General features: G+C 34.5%; 1 protein-coding gene and 1 long non-coding RNA gene across 22 annotated transcripts in view; one reads left to right on the top strand and one right to left on the bottom strand.

The window, feature by feature from the left end:
• HDAC9 (histone deacetylase 9) overlaps positions 1 to 26,024 on the bottom strand; it is an 824,368-nt gene that overhangs the window by 404,410 nt on the left and 393,934 nt on the right. The gene's annotated exons all lie outside the window — the stretch shown is intronic.
• The window catches only part of LOC118610806, a 49,559-nt gene that overhangs the window by 4,329 nt on the left and 19,206 nt on the right, over positions 1 to 26,024 (top strand). The window contains exon 2 of the long non-coding RNA XR_004954091.1: positions 22,408 to 22,888. This is a non-coding gene — a long non-coding RNA (uncharacterized LOC118610806). The remainder of the gene's footprint in view (positions 1 to 22,407; positions 22,889 to 26,024) is intronic.

The following is a 26,024-nucleotide window of genomic DNA, read 5'->3' as shown; positions in this document are numbered from 1 at the left end:
AGGATTTGGAGGATATGGAGAATTTCTTGAGAGACAGTGTCCATGTATTCCCGATCCCCGTCGCCTCCTCCTTAGGGATGGAATGCTTTCTTGTCCCTCACCTTAAGATCAGTGTCAGTGGCTTCAAAGACACACGTGGAGAACTTGATAAGTTTCCCGAAGCTTTGGAGACTGAATAGACTGGTTTCTGACTCAAGTCTGAGAAGTCTAAAGGATGAAAGCCAAGGCTGAGTAGATCATTGGATCCACTAGGGAGAAGGAGGTACATCCGGTAAGCAGGCCTAAGGTGTGTGTGAACTGTGAAACTCAGAGACTGGCAGAAGAGGGATAGAAGCCAAAATCTGGGGAAAAATGGGGAAGCTGACCCCACCTTTATTTCCTATTTCAGGCTTTTCCTATCCATGAGGCTGACCTGAGCTGAGAAACATTTACTTTGAATAAAATTTGATTGTTGTGTTGATAATGATTGAATTTAGAGGTAAGGTGCCCTGAGGACTTTTAATTATCTAAGAGTGAACAGAAAAGACAGGAGACCTACAATTCATCCACGGTGTTGGGTCAGATTTCTCCTCTAGTACTAGTTTGAATGGTCAGAGAGGAAAGAAATTCAAGTTGATTTTCTATTAGCACCCTACAAATGCCACATGTTTAATATACAAGTTACAATAGTTATGAGAAAAACAAATTAGCCCAAAGAGGGGCTAAAGCTACACGTGATCTTGATGTTATCAGAACCAGGTATTAGTGTGTTAAGCAAGGCACAACCTCAGTCTCCACATTTGTGGAGTATGGTGTACCGATTTAAGGGGTTAGTACGGAATTTAGTCTTGAAACGAGCCCTGGTATATAGCTCTTAGACGATGGCATAACAAAAATCTCAGGATGTCATTCTTGTCATCTTTTATCACTTGTATCTCTCCAGTTCCTTTACTTATCATGGCTTATGGTAGAAACACCAGTAATTGGAAATATACTACACTTAGGAATAAATTATATGTTTATTTATTTTAGTAGCAGAAAAACGAGTGTGTTTTCTGAGGATTCTGAAAATGAAATACGTAAAACCTGAGAATAATAATAATTAATGATTGGATAAGAAATAAATACTAATTACATGAAATTCTATATGGTAAAGATGTATCCAGTAATTTTGATTTAATGTGAAAAAAATGCTTTTGGTATCTGGGGGCTGAAGTTCAACAAATATAAGAATATTCTTTAAACAGCTTTTAAACATGTTTAAAGTGTTTGTGCATATTTATTCTAGGTCTCACATATTGTTAAAATTTTTGTAATGCTAGATTCTTTCACATTTAGCAGGTGGTAGGCACACTTTTAAAAATAAAAATGCAAGTTAATGCTGAAACATAATGAAATATTTGTTAAATGCATAATATGCCAAAAGCCTATTATAAACATAATTTGCATGTAAGCAAATAAAAATCGATCGTTTTATTTTAAATTATAAAAGTAATGATATGTTCATAGCAAAACACCAACAAGACAAAGAATAAATAAAATAGGTCAAAATTCCTCTTTTTCACTCCTTACCTCCCACCAGTACTCCCAGAAGAATGACTTACTAACAGTTTCTCATGTGTTCTTCACAAGGTCTATCTTTCATGAAATGTTATGTTTCTATCTCTATGTGTTACAAACAAAAACAGGTATCGTTGCTGAAATGAACATGCAGAAGAGTTACATATTTATTTTCACTTTTGATCAAGAAAACTTAGAAAGAGATGACTAAAATACACCAGGGGGATTTAGGTTAGATACAGAGAAAACCTCACCATCTTGCCACTGCTTTAAAGTTGTCAAAACCCTAGGATAAAACACTGAAAGTGTTTGCAGAATCGCCTTTGACCTACATCTGCTTTTTAAATTTTAAGTCAATATCACATGGAGAATAGATCTAGAATGTTGAACTAATAGGACTCCAAATAGCTTCTTCTGGGTTTAAAAATAACCATAATCATACTATTCCTAAAGTAGCTGGGAATTTGAACACAGAATATTCCATCTTAAAACTAAAATGTTAATGAGATCCATTAAAAATTCTTCTTGAATGTATTGGATTTCCTAATTTTCTACTATTACCTAGTAGATTTTTCTCATTGAAAGATATTCGAAAGCCCTCTGAATAAACAGTAATAGCTATAGCTTTCTAAACTTACCTTATAAAAAGTAAAGATAGTTAAGCCAAAAAGAAATCAAACAGAACGCATTTGATTTATTTAATTACTTCACAGAAAGATTTGTCACAGTACCCCTAAAATCAATCTTTATGAGGTAGAATCCATTTAGTCTTCTGCTGAATTATGTAACATTACCAACAATTTAACAAACACACGAAAATGTGTGGGGAAACACTGAGAAACAGAAATTTTATTGAGTTAAATATTAAGATAAGTGACAGTAAATTTTAAAATATTCAAGTTACTTCCAGAGGAACATTTTTCCATATGTGGAATTTGGCTGCTGACTTCAACAGAGGAATGAGACAGAAATCAGGGAACCTAATTAAAGAGCCGAAAGAACATCTGGAAATTCAGTAAATATTACTTAGATAGTAAAGATGCTTTGGACTTTTAATCACATATGATATTGCTGTCATAGAAGAATTTAACCTTCTTCTAACTTTTGGCCAAAAGATAAGACAACAGTTAATTTTAAGTATATCTCTTCTTACAGTTCTTACTTCTGAATTCCTAAGACCAAAGTCTATTATGCATGATTGTTGACTGAATGATTTAATGAAAAGTAATATTAAGGAAACTATTTTTATGCTGAATTTATACAAATTTTTATAATCATTTTTGTCTATGAAAAATTTGTAGAATCTTACTCAATCTTTACAGAAGACATAATATAATCTCCTCCTAACATGTATTTCTAGTATGAAGTGTTGCTTTTATTTAAATACAGTAATGAGTTGCAACTATAACTTTTTTGAACTGAGACAATATCCTAACACTTAAAATTTACTAGAGCTCTTCTAATAGAATTTCTGCTGGCATCTATTTTCTCCAAATAAAAACTATTATATACTATTTATAGAAAAATAAAAAATGCAAGAAAATAAAGAAAAACTTCAGGATTTTATCATCTAGAAACACTAACTATGAGACCCTTTTTGGAGTACATCCATAATAAGACTAAACCATGTAAAAAATTATTCATCCTGCTCTTTTCACTAAATATTATGATAGAAATATTTCATCATGCTATTAAAACATCTCATAAATGCTGGTTTTGAATGGAATAAAATTATCTAGAATGTAGACCAATAATAATTAGTTTAACAATTATATAACTGTTGCACTTTGTTTATAATTCTGTTTTTAAAAAATATCAAAAATATCCTGTATTATTATACCTGTGTATGAGTATTATAGAAAATTAGAAAAAAATAAAAATCAGAAAAAAATAAAAATCAATTCCTAACACACAGAGGTCACTATGGTTAAGATCTTAATATACATACTGCAGAACCTTTTGTGTATACAGTAGTTCCCTCTTATCTGTGGTTCTCATTTCTGAGATTTCAGTTACCCTCGGTTAAAAGCAGTCCAAAAATATTAAATGAAAAATTCCAGAAACGAACAATTCATACATTTTTAAATTGTGTGCTCTATCCTGCCTGGGCTATGAATCGCCCCTTTGCCTAGCATATCCACGTTGTGTATGCTCCTTCTCCATTAGTCACTTGGTAGTTATCTTAGTTATCACAGTGCTTTCATTCAAGTAACCCTTATTTTACTTAATAACGACCCTGTAGTATAAGAGTAATGAGGCTGGCAGTTTGAATATGCCAAAAAGAAGCCATAAAGTGCTTGCTATGTATCATCAGGTCAACAGTAGCCTAGTAGCCTGATGCTATGTCATAATGCCTATGTCATCCTAAGAACTGTGGGTATAACACAGTAAGATATTTTGAAAGAAAAACACCACATTCACATAACTTTTGTAATATTATATTGTTATAATTGTTTATTAGTTATTGTTGTTAATCTCTATGTCTAGTTTGTAAGTTAAGCTTTATCACAAGTGTGAATACATAGGAAAACACATAGTGCGTGGTACTATCTTTGGTTTCAGGTATCTACTGGGGGTTTTGGAAGTACACTTCGGCAATAAGCGGAGAGTCCCCTACTGTATACATATCTGTGTATGTAGATTTGTGCATGTATATGTATGCTAAAATGAGATAATATATTCATATTATTTTATAGCTATAATATTTTTCTGGGTTCATGATTTCATCTCAAAGGCAGACTATATGCACACTTAATTCCCCCAAATTATCCTTTAGAATTTGTTTGTTGAAAATTAGTAAAGTTTCATTTTTATTACCTAGACTTGTTGAAGACATTCCAGTATTAGTTAACAGTGCCGAAATGGAGACTTTTGTGCATAAGGCTTTTTCTATAATTAGACTTGTTTCTTTAGGAGAGGTTCCCAGAAATGGAATTAATGAATTGAATGCCATGAACTTGTAAATCTCTTGATACCTACTGCCAAATGACTTTCCAAAAGCATTGTACCAAAATACATTTCCAACAGCAGGGCATGAGAATTTTCTTAAAATGAGCATAGTTAAACATTAAAAGAGACTTTTGAACATAATTTTAATTTCATGTCAAGAAACACTAAAACTATACAACTGTATGTGCTTCCATCCTCTATCTGCCAAGTTCAAGTCAGTTTATTAAACATGTACTACACAGGTAGAATTTAAGTAGGAAGGAAAGATCTACAGCATAAATTCTGCCCCTAATAAGCATACAATTTATTGAGCAAGTGATTCATAACAGATGATGTCAATTTAATAATGACAAAGATATACCCAAGGATATGTAAGAACAAAGATAGGAATCATCCAACACAGTCTGAAAAAAGAGCAAGTTAATGAAGGCTTCTTGGAAGCTATAACAATGTAGTTTTGATGACTAAATAGGAGGTAGCTAGGGGAATAAAAAGTAGGGAGAAAAAAAGAAGATAATCCAAGCAGAAGGATCAGCATGAAATTCACGAGTAATCTGTAATGTAACTTGGTATAAATAGGGGCAACTGCTCCTTCCTGTTTTCTTATCTTTTCTCAACGTTTATGGTATGTATCATTCCTTAATATAGTTTCAACAAGAGAGTTCTATAATCACTTCCTATCCATGTAGAGTGTACTTCTGTCCTTCCAACTGTTCTCAGGAGGAAAGGGTACACTTAACAGCCTCTTTAGGAGACATTTGATAAATATATGAATATATATTTTCATTGTCACAATAACTAATGATACTACTGACATTCATTGGTCAGGAGCCAGGGAAGCCTAACCTCCAGGAATGTGCTGAACGTTCCCACACAACAAAGAACTGTCCTGTCTAAAATGCTGGTAGTCTCCCTCCCCCACCTTCTTAAGAAATACTCAGCCAGACTGTAAGTTCCTTGAGGAAGAAGGTGGTATTTTGCACATCTGTTACCTTCATCACACCTAGAACACATGGATGCCAGAGGTAAGAAACACACACTGGATATCTCTTTGACAGATTAAAATGAAAATTAGTAAAATTTCAAAAATAAGTAAAATGTTGAAAGCACTTCTCCAACTGTCTTATTATTTACTTTACTATATACCATGCATCACCAGGAGGGACATTACGAGAAAATGATGAGGCTATAAGCTGCCGGCTTAAGAAATAAAATCAGTGGCTGCCACCTATCTAATTATTTACATTCGCAGAGAAAGCAAATCAGCTTTAATTCTCTCTATCATTTGCAATGGGCTGAAAAAATTCCTAGAGACATTCAAGATCTGTGAAAACTTATTTTTAAATAATTGTGGCTTTAATCTCCTATCCATGGTCACCTGGCATTGAAGCATAACCTTCTGAAGCTTGAGACTTAACACATTATAGAAAGTGCAGAATAAAATGATAAATTCACACAAGTACAGTTTGTTCTTAATTGTTTTATTGGACTTTCTGAAGTCTGCAGCATGTATTACCTTTAAAAGTTTCTTCTTAAAACAAAATTGCCATCATTTATTTTTTACTAAATCTTTACACACCATTAAAGCCCAGTCATTTAGTCTTTAAGACAACCATATTGATCTCAGGGAAAAAACACCCTAAAACACAGGGTTCTTAAGACTTTTATTTTACAATAAAACAGGCCACAGGCAAATAAACACAGTTCTGAGTTAAAAGTGGCAGGAGCATTAGGTTTCAGAATTATCGTAAAACAGGAAGGTTGTGAGGGTGTAATATAGGATGAAAGCAGCCTCCACCCCGGAGCCTTCCTGCTGACTTGGGTCATGCCAAAATACACAATGGTATACACACAGCACAGATATACACAAAGATGCACACACACAATACTCAAAGGGTAACTTATTTGGGATAGCTATTATCTTTTAAAAAGTCCAGTTTAAAGTGGAAGATAATAAAATAAAAAGTTCAAAGAGTTAATTCAAATAGTTTTGAAAATAATATGCTGCCAGTACCTTTGGATTAGAAATGTTTTTCAAGCATGTGAATATTAGTAGTTTCTATTAAGGTAATGGCATCTGGGAGAATGATCTCTTCTTGATGATAATTCTGCAAACACACATACACACACTTAAATGCCTGGAGAAGGTGGTACCTCCAGTTTTAGAGTTAAAGTTCTGTCTGAACAATTGCTTCAAGACCACACCTCAGAGAAAGACTAAATAAATATCTGCATTGGTAAATATGGCTCTAAATATAACATTGTGGTAAAGGAAATATACATTGTGGTAAAGAGTGCCATACCTACAGTTACAGCCACATTCCAATAAAAGGAGTGGGAAAATATGCCAAATGGAGGTAGCAGTTAAATCGCTCACCAGAAAAATAAAGGAAACGGGGTCATTATTTTTCCTTCCCTGAAATAAAGAAGCAGCTTTTGCTTAGTTTGGAACAGTCACTGTAAAAAGGGAAGCTTGTGTTTATTTAGCACTGTTCTTCTCAGCGGTCCAGTTCATTAGGTTTATAGTTTTTTGTTTTGTTTTGTTTTAGTTTTTTTTTTTTTTACTTTGTTTCAACAATTTGTGGGTATTCGAAAGCCTACTCATAAGGTGGCAACTAAGAAGAACGCACTGCAGATTATAAGCAAAAGTCTACATAAACACAAGTAAAATACATGCAAATTAATATTCTACAGGTTCAAAACCTTTTTTTAAACTGAAAATCTAGCACTTTTTCTAGACAGAAAAATTACATTACTAAAAATTTATATTTATACATATAATTCTTCATATTCTTGGCACATGCTTACTTGATATCCTTGAATAAAATATATGGACAAATTTAATAAGGTGGTGTAAACTCCTTATATTAGTCACAGCTTGAAATTTTTAATCATAGTTTATTATAAAGGATTATTTGATAAGTCTAGGTCAAATATTTATTCTTTTAACATGCCTAAGCTAAAGAGAAAATGTAGCACAAAAAAAGTGTTATTTATAAAAGATGCTAATAATAACACACATGATCATAATAAAGATAAGAAGCTTAATTTCTTTTTCCTCACATGATTATACACAAAATATATTTCAGTTTAGCCTTATAGAGTAAGTGTAATGGGCAGTTTACCAAGACATTGTACCATCATATACTGTAAATGATGGGTCAAATAAATACAGAATCACAACAGAAAAACTATTAACACCTAACCTAGTTCTTAAAGTGATTTAAATCAATGTCGACTTACAGTTTGAATATTGAGCAACAAAAAAACCCCCATAATAATTTGGTATGATTACTTTTCAACAAAAATGGTCTTATTTCCAAGTATAAATATAGTTGTTTTTTTTTTAATATAGGGGTGAAGCAAGATTGAATCACATCACACCCACTTGCACTGATGGTAATAGATCTATTTTAACAACTGGATCCCTTTTTATAAACGTTCTCCACTTGGTTTAGAGAACACTGCATTCTTAAGTTTGCTCCTGCCAGAAAGGATGCTTCTTGGTCCTATTTACTCGTTCTTTTTCTCCTCCCTGATCTCTTAATTCTGTAGTTCCCAGAGTTTTGTCCTTGGTCCTTTTCTCTATCTACAGTGACTCCCTTGGTGAACTCATCTAACCTTCTCATAAATGTAACTATGTGTTGGCAACACTAAAACATTTACCTCCATTCAGGACAACTCTCCTGAACTCTATTCACATGCCCGCTTGCCGACATGCAATGCCTACTTGTATGTCTAAAATGTATCTCAAAATTACCATGCTGAAAAATGAACTTCTGCTATGCCCCTCCTCAGCCCATCTGCACTCTTCTCCATATTTGTTGGCAGCTCTCTCCTTCCAGCTGCTCAGGCCCCAAACTCGGAGGCATCTCGTTATCTCTTCTATCCTCTCACACTCTCTACATCAAATTAATCAGAAAATCATTTTGGCTCTATCTTCAAAGTTCTGTATCCTGATTTTTTTTTTTTAATCAATAATACAACCACTTCTATAACTCTACTGGTATTAATACAGTATAAGCTAATGTCTTAATGAGATTACCATGCTCCTAAATTAATTCAAATCATATGATTCTCCACCGAAAACTTTACAATAGCTGGCCATTTTGTTTAGAGTAAAAGTCACGACTCTCGCAAGCCCTGTGTGAACAAACCTTTCTTTTTCTCTCTGATTCTACCTCCAATTAATCTCATCTCACGGACCCTGTTCCAGCCACAATGGCCTCCTTGCTATTCCTAAAACATTCCAGGCACCTCATGCCCTAGTTTCTAAGAAACTTTCTGCTCAGATCAATTTATGGCTAAATCCTTTACCTCCTCACAGTTTTTCATACCATTTCTTGTTTGAAAACCGTAACTTTTCTTTTACCCCCACTCTATACCTCCCATCTACTTAGCTTTGTCCTTTTCTCTGTAGAACCTACTAACTTACAATTTACTATAAAATTTATCTGTGTGTTATGTCTTTTTTATTTAGGACTCCTCTTTTGTGCTGTAAGCAATTTTTGTCTGCTTTGTTCAATGGTACATATCAAGCCACATAGAATAATACCTGGCACATACCAGATAATTGATATTTCTAGAACAGAATGAATGGAATAGAATAGGCTGGGAAATTACAGAATGAAATGGAAAGGCATGAAACAGAATCAAATACAACAGGACAGAATAGAATAGAATAGGATGATAAGTCAACTGGTTGTTTTGTTTTATCACCCATTTCACTTACTATTATTGATGCTGTTTTTGTTTACAATCAGTTGAAAAAGTCTGAGTACCCAAAGAACAACAAAATAGCTTGAGATGATCTAGACTTTTCGACAGAGTCATCTATTCAAATTATAACCATGATAAAATTGACTAGTGGTAAAATGTATTATCTTTCTAAAAACAAAAAAGGCACTAGACAGAAGAAGGTCAGGACCAGTGAGGGTATATCCCTAAATGAGAAACATAGTAAGTCTGAAAATCCTATAGAGAAAGAGGCCAACGATTTTGGCCAAAATAAGTTAAATGCCTACACTCTTCACTGGAAATGTAACTCTTTTCCAATGAGCAATAGTGTATGTGCAAATTATAATTTTAAAAAACATTTTATTTTGAAATACTTTTCGAATCACAGCGAACTGCACAAACAGTGCAGAGAGAAACCCCATGAATCCTTTACTTGGTTCTCCCCAGTGGTTGCATCTTACATAATTACAGTAAAATATCAAAACCAGGACAATTAATATTGATATAATATTATATAAATGATGTCACACAGAATGTGTGACCTTTTGGAATTGACGATTTACACTCAGCATAATGCTCTTGAAATCCATCCAAGTTGTTGCCTATACCTAGTTTCTTTATTTTTATTGCTGTATACTATCCCATGGTATGAAAATATCACACAGTTTTTTAAATCATCCACCTGTTAAAGGACATTATGGAAGTTTTTGGCTATTAAAAATATTCAGTAAACAGCATACAGTTTGAGTGAAAATAAGTTTTACTATCCCTAAAATAAACTTCCAGAAGTACAATTGCTGTGTCATACAGCAAGTGCATTCTTATATTTTTAGGGGGGAAAAAACCAAACTGTTTTACAGAGTGGCAGTATCATTTTACATTCCCATCAGCAATGTATGAGTGATCCAATTTCTCTGCATCCTTATCAGCATTTGATATTGGCACTATTTTTAATTTTAGCTGTTCTAATAGGTGTATATTGATAGCACATTGTGGTCTTAATTTCATTTCCCTAATGGCTAATGATTTTGATCATCTTTTTCATGCTTATTTGCTATTTACTTATCTTCCTCAGTGAAATGTTTCCTTTCTTTTGCCAATGTCCTAATTGGACTACTTGTCTTTTTTTATTGATGAATTTTGAAAGTTACCAACATGTTCCATCTATGAGTCCTTTGTCATGTATGTAGTTGAAAACGTGTTTATTTTTTATCTAGTCAGGTTTTCACTCATGGATTGATGTATACTCATTAAAGCAATAAACCCAAGAGCTCACTGCACAACAAATACAACTATATTAAAATGACTGATAAAAATTCCTTTTTTTGTTGTTCTTGCCTTTAGTTTTTTACTGTCCACTCATGTTATTTCTTTAACCTTTCTCTGCTTCCTCAAAAAATGTAAATAAAAAACAAATTTTAAAATAAAAACATATGAAAATGTACATCCTATATTCATTCATGCACACTTATTCTGTAAATGCATGTAGTGTGTATCATTATAAATACATATTCCACACACACACACAAACACACACACATCCCACACACTATTCCCAGCTTTCATATGTATGGATCAAAAGCCTCAATGTCAAATTGTGTCCCTTTGTTACTTGGTAGAACATGGGCCAAAGGGGTTCTCCGTTAATATAATCCTACTTAGTCATAAAAAAGAATGAAATCTTGCCATTTGCAACAACATTGATGGGCCTAGAGGGTATTATGCTAAGTGAAATAAGTCAGACAGAGAAAGACAAATATCATATATTTTACTTTTATGTGGAATCTAAAAAACAAAACAATTGACCAAAGGAAACAAAACAGAAACAGACTAATAGATACAGAGAACAAACTGGTGGTTACCAGACAGGGGAGCGGCTGGGGATGGGGAAATAGGTGAGGTGGATAAAACTTCCAGTTATAAAATAAGTCAGGGGGCTATAATGTAGAGCATAGGGAAGATAGCTAATAATATTGCAATAACTTTATATGGTGACAGATGGTAACTAGACCATCATGGAGATCATTTTATAATATATATAAACATTGAATCACTATGATGTAACCTGAAACTAATAGGATGTTATATGTCAATTATATATAAATAAAAATATACACATATTTATTTCTAAGGTTCAACAGTAGTTTCTATATTATTAAAAATTAAACTTACTCTCTAAATGTTCATAACAAATACCTCATATTCTTTTTGATAATTTAAGAAATTTCATTTACACAAATCTTTTGTCAGGAAATTTATACGTGTCTATATTACCAAGTGAAACCTGTGTTTCTGAGTGAGGTTTCCCTTTGTTTTCCCTAAATTTCTTTTAAATGTTAGGTCTTCCGATCATTCAATCACACTACTCATTATCAGCAGCAGAAATATTATTATCCTGATTGTATTAGTGATCATTCAGGGAAACAGAACCCATGCAACTACTTCAAAGAATAAAATTATTATGGCAGAATTTGTTGGAGAACTGTTGGAAGAGATGGAAGCAAAAACAGGGAGCCTAGGTAACCCAGAGTTTTAATAAGCACTACTACTGCAAAGATTGGAGGGATCTTTTGAAAGAAAAGATGTGTTATACTAGAGCCCAGAAGCTGGGTTTAGCAGGATGGAGCCAGGAAATCAATAGGCCACCAAGTTGATATCCTTTCGGGCAGGAAGACCAGGGCTGGGGGATTAAATGTGGACAGATATGGAGTGATTACATACAGTGTGACCATGGAGGAAAGAGCTTCTGCAAGAAAAGGCGCACAGAGTGGGGAAAGGGGTGGGAGATATACCAGTCTTTTCTATCTGCCCTTTAGTCTCTACCCAGTGCTTCCCATTGGCCGAACCTAAGAAAAAAACAGTTGGAAAAGGAGCCTGGGAAATGACATTGCCAGCATCAGCCACATGCAAAGCAGAACAGGATAAGGGAAGGGAAGAGAGTGACCAATGGAATTGTGATCATGGTTAATATATGGTAAACTGAGCTGAGGAAGTTAAGTAAGCCAGATTTCATAGGCAGGCTGTATTTTAGTGACTCTGTAAAAAGCTCTGGTGGAAGTTAGAACTACTATATAAATTTAGTTTTATTGATTATCTTGGAACATGATGATCCATGGAGTCTATGATCTCACATTCTTCTTGACTAGCTATAACAACTGAGCACGACCAAGGAATGCACCGCTGGGCAGAAGTTTCAATGTGCACACTCCCAAGTTCACATTGGAATGTGTCCCTGGTGACACAGTGATTCTCCGACTCTGTTCCTGCTGAGACATTTTCTGTGATGTGTTTATATTTTATAATGCACTACCGTTTTACACCATTAAGGGAGAAAATGTCATCATATAACACAAAATACTAACAAAAATAAAATCTTGGTTATTTTAAAATGGTAAGATGTTCTATCGGCTTCACCCTAGGTTGTTAAAGTCAAACAAAAGAATCAGAAAAGGGAGAAGAAAGGTACCTAGATGGGTTAGGGGGAAAGAGGAGGTGAAGCTACGATCTATTCAGTTTTTCCTCTGGAGCCAGGCATGGTGCTGGCTACTTGCCATTGGCTAAATTCATCTAATTCTTACAACCATTTTTAGAGGTAAGACTTTTTATCCCAGGTTTCCAGTTGATAACACTAAGAAACAAAGAGGCCGAACACCTTGCTCATGATGACCCTCGGTGGGGGTGGGATGCAGAGGGCTGTGTATATTTCTTCCTAAAAGCCAAATTCTTTCAGCTACATCAAGAATGTTGCTCTTAGCTTATACTCTTAATGCAGATTCTTATGCTGAAAATATTCTTTTTTACTTGAAACAAAATAAGATTACTAAATCTGAGGAGAACATCTCTTCTTAGCATCTATGTACTAACTAGGCAAGGGCATGCAGTGCTTGGCAAAAGGGACAGGAAGAAGAGCAGCCAAAAATTTAGGAGCTTTTCAAATTGTTTCCTCTTACATATTCCTACAGAATAAGATCACAGTTGTGTTGATATGAATAATATAAGTGAGAATATAAATTTGTATTGGTAAAAAAATTTGTAGTGGTAATCAGAGGAAGTAAACTTGCAAGTACTAAAATCAAGAAATTATAATGAAGAGACTCACAGGCCAAAGAGTAAGAAAGCCAAGTTTTATTTTTTCCCTTTATGATTTTGATCCCATATAAATAAAGGGATATTTAAGGACAGCTTTGCATACAGTGGAAAAGAATGTAGAGTTTCACTAACTGCCATATCATTACCTTGACAACACAGTGCACAGGTGCTTCCTTTATTCATTTATTCCATGTCCATCATTATATATTTATTAAATTTCCAACAATCTTCACATGGATATTCACTTGGCATCTCATACCTCACACTTGGATTATGACCATGCTAGGTGCTGGGGATATAAAGTAATAATACACAGTATCTATTCTCAAGGTATTTCAAATATAGTAAAATGATACCCAACTTCCTCTTTCATGGTGCCCTTAGCAGCTCAGTAATTATTTTACTATATCTCTAAGCCTAAAGAAATACCAATTGACTGAGTTTATTGAGCTGTCAGGTCCAAACAACTTGATAATACTTATATCCTAACAACTTAACATCAGTTGGTCACAACTCAACTTCTCCGACCTGGCAATTGGATAGTAAACCATCACTCTCACTTCCTATTCCAGAATTAGTCTCACAAAGTACTTATTTTTATCACAGCAACCTCCAAAATCTAAGTTTTGTAAAGATAAGATGTTTTTAAAAGGAATGCAGAGATGTTAACATTCAAGCTGTAAGCTTCTTACAGCTAGTAGTTCACACAGTATTTGATGGATGTCCCTATGTGTTCATCCAACATTTGAAATGTCTCATAGCATCCTGTGGATCCACCCTAGGACCTGAAGTTTGGGAACTATAGGTTTAGTACAGGGTTTCTCAACTTTGGTGCTGTTGACATTTGGGGGCGGATACGGTTTGGTTGTGGGTACTGCCACGTACATTGCAGGATGTTTAGCAATGTGCAGGCCTCCATCCAATGGATGCCAGTAGCACATACGCATCACAGTCATGACCATCAAAAGTGTCTTCAGACATTACCAAAGGTCCCTTGGAGTGTAAAACTGCCCACAGTTCACCAGAAAGGGAGGAAGAGAACTCTGAGAGGAGAAAATGAGTTGGTGAGTCAAAGCTCAGAAAGGTCAAACAGCCAAGGTTTTTTCGGGAAACTCTAATGTGGTCAGAAGAGCTGAGGACTGGGAAGTGGTCCTCAGCCATTTTTGTTTGTTTCTACATCATGCAAATTCATCATTCTTCTGTCCATCAGAAAATCTTCCATGTCATTCTCAAATACAGATGCATGCCCTTCTATGTATGTATGTCAGGTGTGTGTGTGTGGACGGGGCAAGGGGGGAGGTGGGAAACAGGAAGGAAACCTAAAGAGAATAAATGAATAAATGGCTAGATAAGTAGGCAGAGTTCGACAAAAAGCAGCTTTAAAAGGCGAGTGTTTTATATGCTCCTTCTCACTTAAAGATTTTTAGTATTATCTTACAAATGATGGAGGCATTTTTGAACCACGAATTACCATAGTTACAGCATTTTCACTATTTTGTAAATATTATTGAAAATGTAATAGCTACATATTACTTGATATAAATACATTATGAGTTATTTCATGACTCCCCTATTAGATTGCTTCTAATTTCTGCCATCATAAATAACAGTAATAAACATACTTCTTTATTAATTTGGGGGCATATTTACTCTTTTAGGATTAGCAGATTAGCAGACATTTCATCCTATTCAAAACAACCACTGAGACATTTAGGCTATGACAAAAGTTCCTTGAAATTTGGTCCTATCAGAAATGTCCACTAGCATATTTGGTCCATACCAAATGGTCCTTGATATTTGGCCCTGTCAAAATGTTTATGCTTAGAAAATATCCCTGGGTTCAAATAGCCTATAATATCTATTTATACTTTTAGTTTATGAGATTAATAGATAAAAAATACTATCATGTTTCATTTGGTCCAGTAAATGTGTTGTGGCCATATTGCCAATAATAACCCTTCTAGCCTTGGTAGCCTAACTGGTAATGGCACATGACCAAGGAACTTTGGGCATGGACCAAATGTCTTACTGGATGTTTTGGACAAAATCAAGTGTTCTGCAAGGCCCCCTTAGGATGAATTCCTAGAACTGGATTTATTCTTAAATGCTATAAATATTTTTAAAGCTTTGATACATACTTGTAAATGATCCTCCAGAAAGCATAGAGCTGCGCCTTCTCCCAGCACAGTGTATTAGTGCCTCTCTGCAACATTGCTTTTCATTTTAAGTATTTTAAAACTCTTTCCAAATTTAATGGATTTAAATGGTACATAATAATGTGGGTTTTTTTGTACTTTCTTGATTTTTAATGACGTTGAACACTGTTTCATGTATTTACTATCACTTGTATATCTCCCTTTTTAAATTGTCTACATACGTCCTCTGGAAAGAAGAATCTTTAGAGTTTCCTGTATTGCATGAGTATTGCTAACATTTAACAGGATACTTTTATTATTACAAACACTTATTAACTTAAGCGTACTATGTACAGGAAGTGTTCTAAATGTTTTATATGTATGAGTTCCCTTGATCCTCACAACAGTCATATGAAGGAGGTTTTATTAATATATTTACTTACTAATAAAGAAACTGAGGTACAGAGAAGTTTGTAACTTGATCAAATTACACAGCTTTGAAAGGAAGGAGGTAAGGTTTTTCTCAGACATGCTGTTAACTTCTCCAGAGAAGAACATGTGAGGGGAAAATGAGTTTAATGTTTGTACAAAGGGGCTTTCATAAGCCTGTAGAACACTGAAGTTAATGGTTCTCCACTGGGGATTAAATTATCTCGCAGGGGACATCTGGCAATTTCTAGAGACATATTTGATCGTCACAATGAAGGGAAGGTGCTACTAACATCTCCTGGGCAGAGGTCAGGGATGCTGCTGAACGTTCTACAATGCAGAGGACAGCTATCTATGCAAAGAATTGGCTAGCCGAAAACGTCGATAGTGAAGAGGCTGCAAAGCCTCTCTCTAAATGGTTATATTTAGTATGAAGTTTGGAACTCAGAAAGATTTGGTCTAAACAATATAGAGGCACACCATAAAAGGATTAAATTTTCATGGATGACTTTGAACATATGCTGTTATCTACATCTTCATTCACTGGCAGCTTGTATAAATTTATTATTAAGCTTTCAGAATTAAATTGACGATAAAAACTGAACATTTAGCCACATATAATTCATTTATAGAGCACCCTGTTTTTTAGCAATTGTACAGAGAATTAAAATTCCTGCTTTTGTTCCAACAAAAATAATGCAAATCACAATCCCATATAATTAATTACTGTGTTTGTCACCAAAACGCTTGCCAGCAAATGGGGTCATTGCTGAATAATACAAAACAAAATATTTTAGACAAATTAGGCAATTCCAACAATAGAAAAAACATAAAATTAAGGAAATAATATATTAGAATTACAAGAGCATCGTAGGCAAACAGAGAGACAATTAAGCCACACTTAGAACCATTCACTATTAAGCCACCTGTAAAAGGGCTATTGCCATGCTGATCGACATGGCAAGGCATACATGATGGTTCCAAGAGTTTCTTCAGGAACCTAAGTGCTACTTTGGCTATTTTGGAATCCTGGCTAGTATGCTAGGCTGCCAAGGTCACGTTCCGCTGGCAGGCGACAAAACGAAAGGCACATGTCCATGAACATAAGCAAGGGGTAGTGTGCCAACTGGAGGGCATGGTAAAGGCTATTTTCTTCCAGAAAAAAAAAAAAGTTTTATCATTAGCTGCATTTCAAATCAGTTTTTTTTTTTTTAGGAAAATAAGGGCTTTTTGATATTTGAAACATTTTATGCTTATTTCAAGCAGAAGAATGAAACAACCAAGGCTGTAGGTGCCATGTATTTTAGTGGGGTGGAATATGTGGAGTCAGACTCCTGGCTTTAAATCCTGGCACTGCTACTTATAAGTCGTATGATCTTAAACACTTTGTTGAAGTGCTCCATGACTCACTTTCTTTATCTCTAAAATGGGGAGACATAATAATATCTATCATCTGGGGTTCTTTCAAGAATCTTGTTGGTTAATCCATGTAAAGTCCTTATAGAAGTTTTACATATGCTAAATGCTTAATAACATTGCATATTATAATTAATTTTTGCGTTAGTCTGCTTGGACTGTTATAAGAAAATATCATAGCCTGGGTTATTTAAACAAACATTTATTTATCATAGTTCTGGAGGCTGAGAAGCCTTAGGTCAATGTGACAGTTTGGTGAGGCTGTCTTCTTGGTCTGAATATGGTTGCTTCCTTATTTTATCCTCACATTGTGGACAGAAAGTGAGTAAGCTCTCTGATCTCTTCTTATAAAGGCACGAACGTCCTCCTCTCATGAAGACTCCAACCTCATGACCTCAGCTAAACCTAATTACCTCAGGATTTGGGGGTAATGCAAACATTTAGTTCATAATAATTTTGAAACAGGAGAAAATATCATTGTGTCTAAAAAACAAATTTTAAAACAAAAAATACACTGTGGTAATTCCTTTCCTAAACAGTCTTAAATAACAAAGTAATCTCTTCTCAAGTTCTGTATACCTCCTTCATGAAAATTCCCTATTCATCCAAGGATGTTCATATCTCCTCTGAACTTATGTTACCCTAATTCACCTTGTTAATACAGTAGTCACATTATCTTGAAATATTATGTAAACATTTCATGCTATTTAATTTCCTCAGATGCCTCTCATGGAATAAGGACTTTTTTTAACGTCTAGAACTTGGTGTATTCTAGACATTAAAACAAGTGTCAAACACATTGCTGGGGTTCAGTGAATATTTTTTAAATGAAAGAATAAAAACATTTAATATGCTTTTGTTCATTTGATGATGACAATGTTATGTATAAGAAACAAGGCTCGACTTCATAGTCTAGAAATGTTTTTTTCTTGTATCTTATTATATTCTTCCTGTTCACTTTTCTTTTTTTTTTCTTTTGTTTTATTTATTTTTAATTGACATGAGATAAAATTGACTCCTTGGGTGTCCATGTCTATGAATTTTAACACATTAATAGATTAACTATAATCACAATCAGAATACAAAACAGGTATATATCACCCCCTAAAAATTCCTTTATGCTCCACTCACCCCAACTCCTGGCAGCCAGTGATCTACTCTTTGCCACTTTAAGTTTTATATTTTAATATTAAACAAAATTTTTATTTTGCAGTAATTTTAGACTTGCCAAAAAGTTGCCGAAATAATACATCAAGTTCCTGTAGATGCTTCATCTGGCTCCCTCTAATGTTAACATCTTACATCACCCTGAGACATTTGTCAAAACTAAAAAATTAACATCAATACAATGCTATGAACCATACTATAGATATTATTTGGATTTCATCAGCTTCTTATTAGCATACTTTTTGCTGTTCCGAGAGCCAATCTGGGATCTCATATTGCATTTACTAGTCTTGTCTCCTTAATCTTCTCCTACATGTGACAGTTTCCAGCTTTTAAAAAAAACATTTTTATAGCCTTCACATTATTCGATGATTACTACTCAAATATTCTGTAGGATATTTCTCAATTTTGGTTTGTCTGATATATCTGCACTATTAGACTGAAGATATGAATTCTTGGGAAGAATGCAAAGAGGTGAAATGCCCTTCTCATTACATCCACATAAGTAGTGCAGATCCCCTTACTTATTTATACTGGTTAAGCTTACCTTGGTCACTTGGTTTGGAGGTTTCTGCCAAGTACCTTCACTGTAACATTACTTCACAGCAACATTTGTCTCTTTCTATACTCCATTCATTGAGTCATTCACTGAGTCACTCATCTAAAATTATTGTTATGACTGAACTATTGCAAGTATAATTTATCCACAAACCTATCATGTGAAAGGAATTATGTAAAAGGTGCTTTCCATTTACTCCTCACCATACACATGAGACAAGTATTATCTTCTTAATTTTATAAGGAAATTGAGGCTCATGGGAATTAAACAGTGGTTAATCATTAAGAGATAAAAGTAAAATTCAAGTCCATGAATAGTTGATTTCCAAACACATGCTGCCTTCTTAGCAGACTGCCCATTTATCTACCCCCAAATAAATGTCATTGAAAATGAAACAATAAATTCCTGTCACTGTTTCTGAGTATGCGAATCACATATTTTACCTTTATACCTTAACATACCAACATACTTGACCTAGTGTGTTTATTTCATAAAGTTATGGATGAGCTATGCCAGAGAAGCATACAAAAATTAATGGCAGAGAAATGCCATGGAAAAAAAAATCCCAAAGCTCTCCTCTTTCCATACAATCAAGACTATAGAGGAAATGAGTAGCCTGCTGCAAAATAACTCAATGATAACTTACAGAGCACAGCACAGAGCAGAGATCATGTTCTAGGCACTGAGAACAACACTGCCTGAAAGTTAAGTAGGGCCAGGAGGTGTCGCCAAGCAGCTGAGGCCTTGGGAAGGATGCTGGTCCATCTCTTCAACCTGTGGCTGAAACTGAGATGTGCAATTTCAGGATATGGGCATTTTCAATATCTGTGGACACTGAATGGTTAAAGACTTAGATATTATCCTCATCTCCTTGGCCCTTAAATTTTCCCCCATAACTTTTAGGTCAGATTGGATTAGATTTGTATTCTCCTCTACATGCAAAGTCTAATAGCTTTCTTCATATTTAAGGGAATTCCCAGGGCCTGGAATATTATGGCTACTCTGGCTTTCACTTCCTGTCTCCACTAAATTACTGTTTTTTTGCTCTGCATTTTTCATTTTTATCTAATCCCTGGCATTAATTCTTTTTGTTAACATAAATTAAAAAAAAAAAAACAACTATTTATCTTCTTGATCCCTATAAAAATAAACCCACTCATTTGTGGCCTTTTTGTTGGAATTTGATTTTATTGTAGAGTTGGGATGAAGAATACAGCATAAACACTGTAAAATATGAATATGCGAACAAGTCTGTTTTGTAAGTTCATTGGCTTCTCCTTCTCATTACTTTTCCATATGTTCTTTTCCCTGTTCCATCACTTTTTATTCAGTTCCATTCCTCCAGGAAAACAACAAATAAATTTCCTCCATTGTCCTGGCAGAGAAATTTGGCTCTTTCCTACACCTGTCTCAAAAGTCCACCCCTCAATTTCTCACACGGCTTTCAGTTAGAACATGAGGTAACGGCTAGAGGAAGCACAGAGGCAAACTCATTCGGGCTACCCTTAAAATGTTTGCTCTACAATTATTCCTGTTGACTAAATTTGTGTAGTAGAGTGAAAGTATGTTTTGTCCCACATTTTAGATAATCTCAGGAGGGTTAGAAGAATGTAGAAATATGTTAGCAATAATGATATCTTAGTAAACTAATTTCCAGGAGAAGCTGAGGGAAAGTGCACACAGATATAAATGCAGTATTTCACATCAGCTTTTATTTCACTATGTGTGTAGGTTTTGTTTTAAATTTTGGAAGCTGCTATAGAGAGTAGTAACTATATGATTAACTGTACAAATACTTTCCCTAGTAAATGCCCATGAATTTATAGAGATTTAAGTAGGATTTTTATTGAGCACTATTTAGTTAAAGATCTCCCATTTTCTTAAAATACTTTAACATTCACACATATGTTTTAAGTAGCACAATAACATCTTGGATACACAGAATTCTAACCAAATGAATCATTCAAGATGCTTTAAATTTCTGTATAGGTAGAGGTCAAACACTGGAACTATATAATATATTAGGTATTTTAAAGGGAAAATCTTTCTTAAATATACACATCATTTCCATGTTTTTAAACAGAATGTATTGGATGTAACTTAATGTTTCCTGAGTGAATGTGGGCCATCCTGAAAAATATTTTGTCTTGTGTACATATAACTGTTCAATTGGGAAAGATATCATTGTTCCCCAAATCTAAATGGTTCTTTCTTAACTTGGGTTCTCCTAAACTAAGGCAAAAATTTTAGTTCAAGTGGCTTATTTGGGAAACAATTCTACAAAACACCAGTCAGAGAGTAGGGGAATAAGACAGTAAAGGAAGGCAGCCAAGAAAAAAGCAAATCACCACTGTGGACAACTGGAGCTTTATTCCCCTGGGGACAGCTGGTTGCCAGTGTACAACACATTCTTTAGACTTAACTCAACCAAGGGGCAAGGAAGCTGGGATATTTACACATTGACTCCCGTCAACCATTGGTTGCAGGCTACTTCCCCGTGGCATTAATTCTCTGGCACTTCTGACTTGTCACGCACCTATAATAGGCATTTGGTGTAGGCTCGGGCTACCAGAGAAAGCCCTCGGGGAATGAGAGATCTGTGCTGTCAAGAGACAGACCAGAGAACATAAAAAATGATGGAGCCCCAGGAGATTTGGGAGGGCTACCTACAGTTTCTGCTCCTAATAGTAATTTGAGTTTTTTTGTTTACCAGTTCTAGTTGTCCTGTGTATGTGCCTTTTTGTGGTTAAGTATTTCATAGACTGTTTTTTGCCTCTGGTAGGCTGCTCTCTTATTTTCTTGTCTCTTATTTTCTAAGTTCTGTGTATTTAGAATGTCCATTTCAAAAGCTATTATAATTGGTTATGAAATAGAAGTAAATGTTTTTCTGCTTAAAGTCCTTACAGGCTATCCTCAGAGAAACATCCGCAGACTCAAATGTAACCTTGTGTTATTTCAAAGACATTTCTAATACTTTCTCTGCTGTGGCATTTGTTACCAATAAAATGAGATTGCTGGAGAGCTGATTTCTGGATAGATGAGCTACTACTAAAGAAGTGAACATAAGCAGATATGAATGCATCACTGATAGAGAACACAAATGTGCATCAAAAATTTTAATCTTATGATATCCTCATTAAAATTATAAATGTGGCCACAGATGTGGCCAGTCCATGGCCATCATGGGCTTGCTCCTTCAGTAGTCTATTTTAGGAAATTTCTTGTTAAGGTTCCAGTATTATCTTAAAATACCTCATGTTACAAATAATAATGACAAAAATATCAACAGCAATATTAACAATATTAATTTGGGGTGATTTAAAATTTATATGATTTCTGAATAAAAGTGATAGACTGACCAAATACATTCATTTCTGCTCCCTTCAGAAGTGCCACTTTATATAAACCAATGATGAAAAAGAAAATGAAAGTGATGACGAAAACGAGCAAGGGAGTTCAATGAAATTTTGAAGAGGGAAAGTGAATTGAATAGTGATAAACAGCCCTGCTGAACAGAGGGAGTGCGCCTGCAGTAACTGTAGTGAGGGGGTGACCTGAAGCTTCATGACAGAGAATCCCGGAGAGGCTCAGAACTTGCCGAGACAGACACTGAGGAAGGTGAGTGGTCAGGTACAGGGCTAAACGCAAAGGGACTGGTTTAAGGTCTGATTACAGAGCATTTAAACCTTCATGTCCTCAGCCAAGAGAATTTCTCCTCCTCTGCAGGCTCCTTTCTACCCTCCGCAGGTACTGTGCCCATTACTACCAACTACAAGACTAGAGAGATTACCTGGATGAACTGAATGGAGCTGGGGTCCCAGTCCTAGCAGAACACATGGGACACACATGCAGAGGTGAAAAGCAGCAGGTGAGTGCAAAGCAGCACAGCCTATTCACCATTCTATGCCCTGAGCTCTGGTAGCCAAGTACATTCCCCTCAAATAGAAGATTCCTCTCTGAAGACATGGACTAAACTCATGAGATGAAATCTAAAGACACTGATATGTAAGGATTCCCTTAACCACGTATATACAAACATACACACACCCAATCAAAGAAGTTTTAACTACTCTGGTTTCCTGTACCAGAAGCCCCCCTAGCCCACAGTTACCAAACAAATAAAGAGTTTCCAATGAGAAAATGTTCGTTCTTAAATATGAGAGGTCCCAATGTGCAGGAGAGATGAACACAAATGTGAAGAAGGTTTGGGGGAGCAGAGAAAAAAGGATAAAACGCAGGTTAAAAATGAAGATTTGATTAATTATAATTAATAGCTATCTAATAAAGGAAGTTGAAACAATACATTAAAATAAGAACAGTACACTCTGACAAAGAAAGATTCTCAAAAAGTAAAGAAATCTTTGAAGTACTGAAGAAAATGAGCCTCCATTTTGAAGGGTCCACAAAATTACCCCCGCAAAAACAAGACTATAGCGCATAATGATAACATTTTTGAACAAAGATAGAGAGAAGATTCTAAATAGCTTTCAAATGGTATAGAGAAGCCACATATAAAGAAAATTTAAGTTAGGCCTGGAATTCATAATGATTTTCAACTGGTATTCTGTGTCCAGCCACACAAATCTATCAATGATAAGGAGAGAAAAATGACATTTTCACACATGGAAGGACCAGTAAGATAAGCTATCACAAAATGTTCTTCAGAAAATAGAAAGAAATTAATAACCAATAAGGAAGCCATAAGGATCCAAGAAAGAAGGGATCGCCTGAGAGAGCAGCAGCAGAAAAGACGCAGGATGAGCACTATGCCCGGAGAGCAACCAATTCACAACAGAGACGAAGGGCTGGAAACGTCAGGAAACTATAAAGTCGAAACACGGCAGGCACAAAAAATATTTTTACAAATCCATCACAGAGAATTCAAGCATAGCAAAGCAAATAAATGGCATAAATTTGTAATGAACTCCAGGAAAAAGTCAGAATTGAACAAAAAATGAGAGGCATGGTTGGTTCAGCAATAAGCAACATTTCATTCATTAGTTGTATAAATACTAGTTGATTTTACTTAGCATTATGATACAACTATTGGGAAGGTTTATAGTGAAATGTGCATGTGTGTGTGTGTACGTGTGTGTGCATGTGCAAAAGTGCACGTGGCATGGGTACACTTGTGGGTGTATATATGTATTAACAGGTATTGGGAAAAACTTCCTCATCTCCCTGGGCAAAGAAACTATACATGTGGCTTAAAATTTATAAACTAAGAACTTTCTATACGAGTGTATTATTTAGAAATAGTAAGATAAAAGACCAGAAGAACGACAGTGGATGAAGGTCACTGCCTCTGAGGAATGGAAAAAAGAACTTGGAGACAGAGCATTTGCTACTGTAATTATAAACATTTTCAACTTTTTAAACTAAAATTTATACCTTAGTTTTATTTTTAAAACCTATGTAGAATTAATAGATAGCATTTAAATAATTTCGTTAACTCACAGAGAACCAGAAATTCAAGTTAGTGTTTAAGACCTGGGTAGCTTTCACTCTGTCTGGTTAACATTAGAGCTGAGAGAGAGAGAGGAATAAAATGGATGTCTATGATATTCCATAACAATTGTATTCATTAATAAGCAAGTACAAATTAAGTTTTGGAATTGGTGTATTTTAAATAAATAATGATAAACCAGTTCTCTTTCCATCCCTGTATTCTGAAATGATTGAATATTTTAATGCGGCTTTATAAATATATATTTGGGAGTGCTCATGATCTCACTGTAGACAACAGTATTCCTGGATATAGTAACTAAAATGTGATAATTCAATATGGGAGTATTTTGATCCTTCAAATATAAAGGAAATAACAAATACTTTACACAAGAAAAGTATATTTTACAATACTTTTCCCCCCCAGAATCAACAACATTTTGACAACACATGAAGAGTTCATTTTCCTTTACTTATTTGTACTGCAATTTAGTTCAATATTAGCAGAAGTATGGTTCTGGGAGGTTAAAAGCATTGAGTTTTCCTTACACAAGCACATATAGAGAGGATTACATTTGAATAGCTGATGAATCAAGAAGAAAAGTACGAAGGGACCAAAGGATTTTCGTTTTATCCTCCCCGTTTCCTTAATTATAAGAAATTCATCAATTTATCCATTAAAGACTGTCATAAAGCAACATATAAATAATGCATTGACTTTACAGTTGTGTGATTTTTTTTTCCAATCATAGAATAAATTGACTTTCTTTTAAGTTTTTAAGATAAGTTTTTTTAAGAGTTCATTTCTTATTTGGTTCTTAATTACATGCACATCAGGGGAAGAATTTGTAGAAATTAAATTAACATAAATCATTTAACAATTTCCTCTAGTTTATCTCAAGTGGTTTAAATTCTTATTTTCTTAAGCAAAATAGTAATTTGAGTGCAACCACATTCCTTAATAAAGCACATTTACATGGTGTTCACAGTTTGCTAGTCTATCACATTATAGTCTTACTTACATGCCAAATCACTTAAACCTGCATATACCTCAACAAACTGAAGACCAGTAAAGAACACTTCTATTCTTGGGTTTACGAGGCACTAATAAAAATTTAAGATAATGATAATAAGTGGAAAAACTAAGAACAGTGATGTAACTATATTATGAAGTGGGGAAGAGGAAAATTGGTGAGTTATTCTCATTTCTATGCAATAAGTCAACAGATAATGTTTAGAGTAAATAAATCAAATATCTTATTTAAAAATATAGCGGTTGTCACTAGAAGCATGTAAGTCAGAAATTGTTAAAATTGACTAATATGGGGAGCAGGACAGGTAGTAAGGTAAAATGGGATGGAGAACAGTTTCTTTTAATTGTTAGCTTTTCTATACTGATTGATTTTATTTTATAAAGATTACATATGTATATTTAAACTCCCAACACTTTTATACATTTTATATATATATATGTATATATAAAACATATATATTTATACATTTATATATAAATTTATATTTATATATAACATATATATGCATTTTATTTTTATACATAC

The sequence above is a fragment of the Rousettus aegyptiacus genome, unplaced genomic scaffold (genome assembly GCF_014176215.1).
Source record: "Rousettus aegyptiacus isolate mRouAeg1 unplaced genomic scaffold, mRouAeg1.p scaffold_m13_p_13, whole genome shotgun sequence".
Lineage (NCBI taxonomy): Eukaryota > Metazoa > Chordata > Mammalia > Chiroptera > Pteropodidae > Rousettus > Rousettus aegyptiacus.
This window is presented reverse-complemented; position numbering and strand designations above follow the sequence as displayed.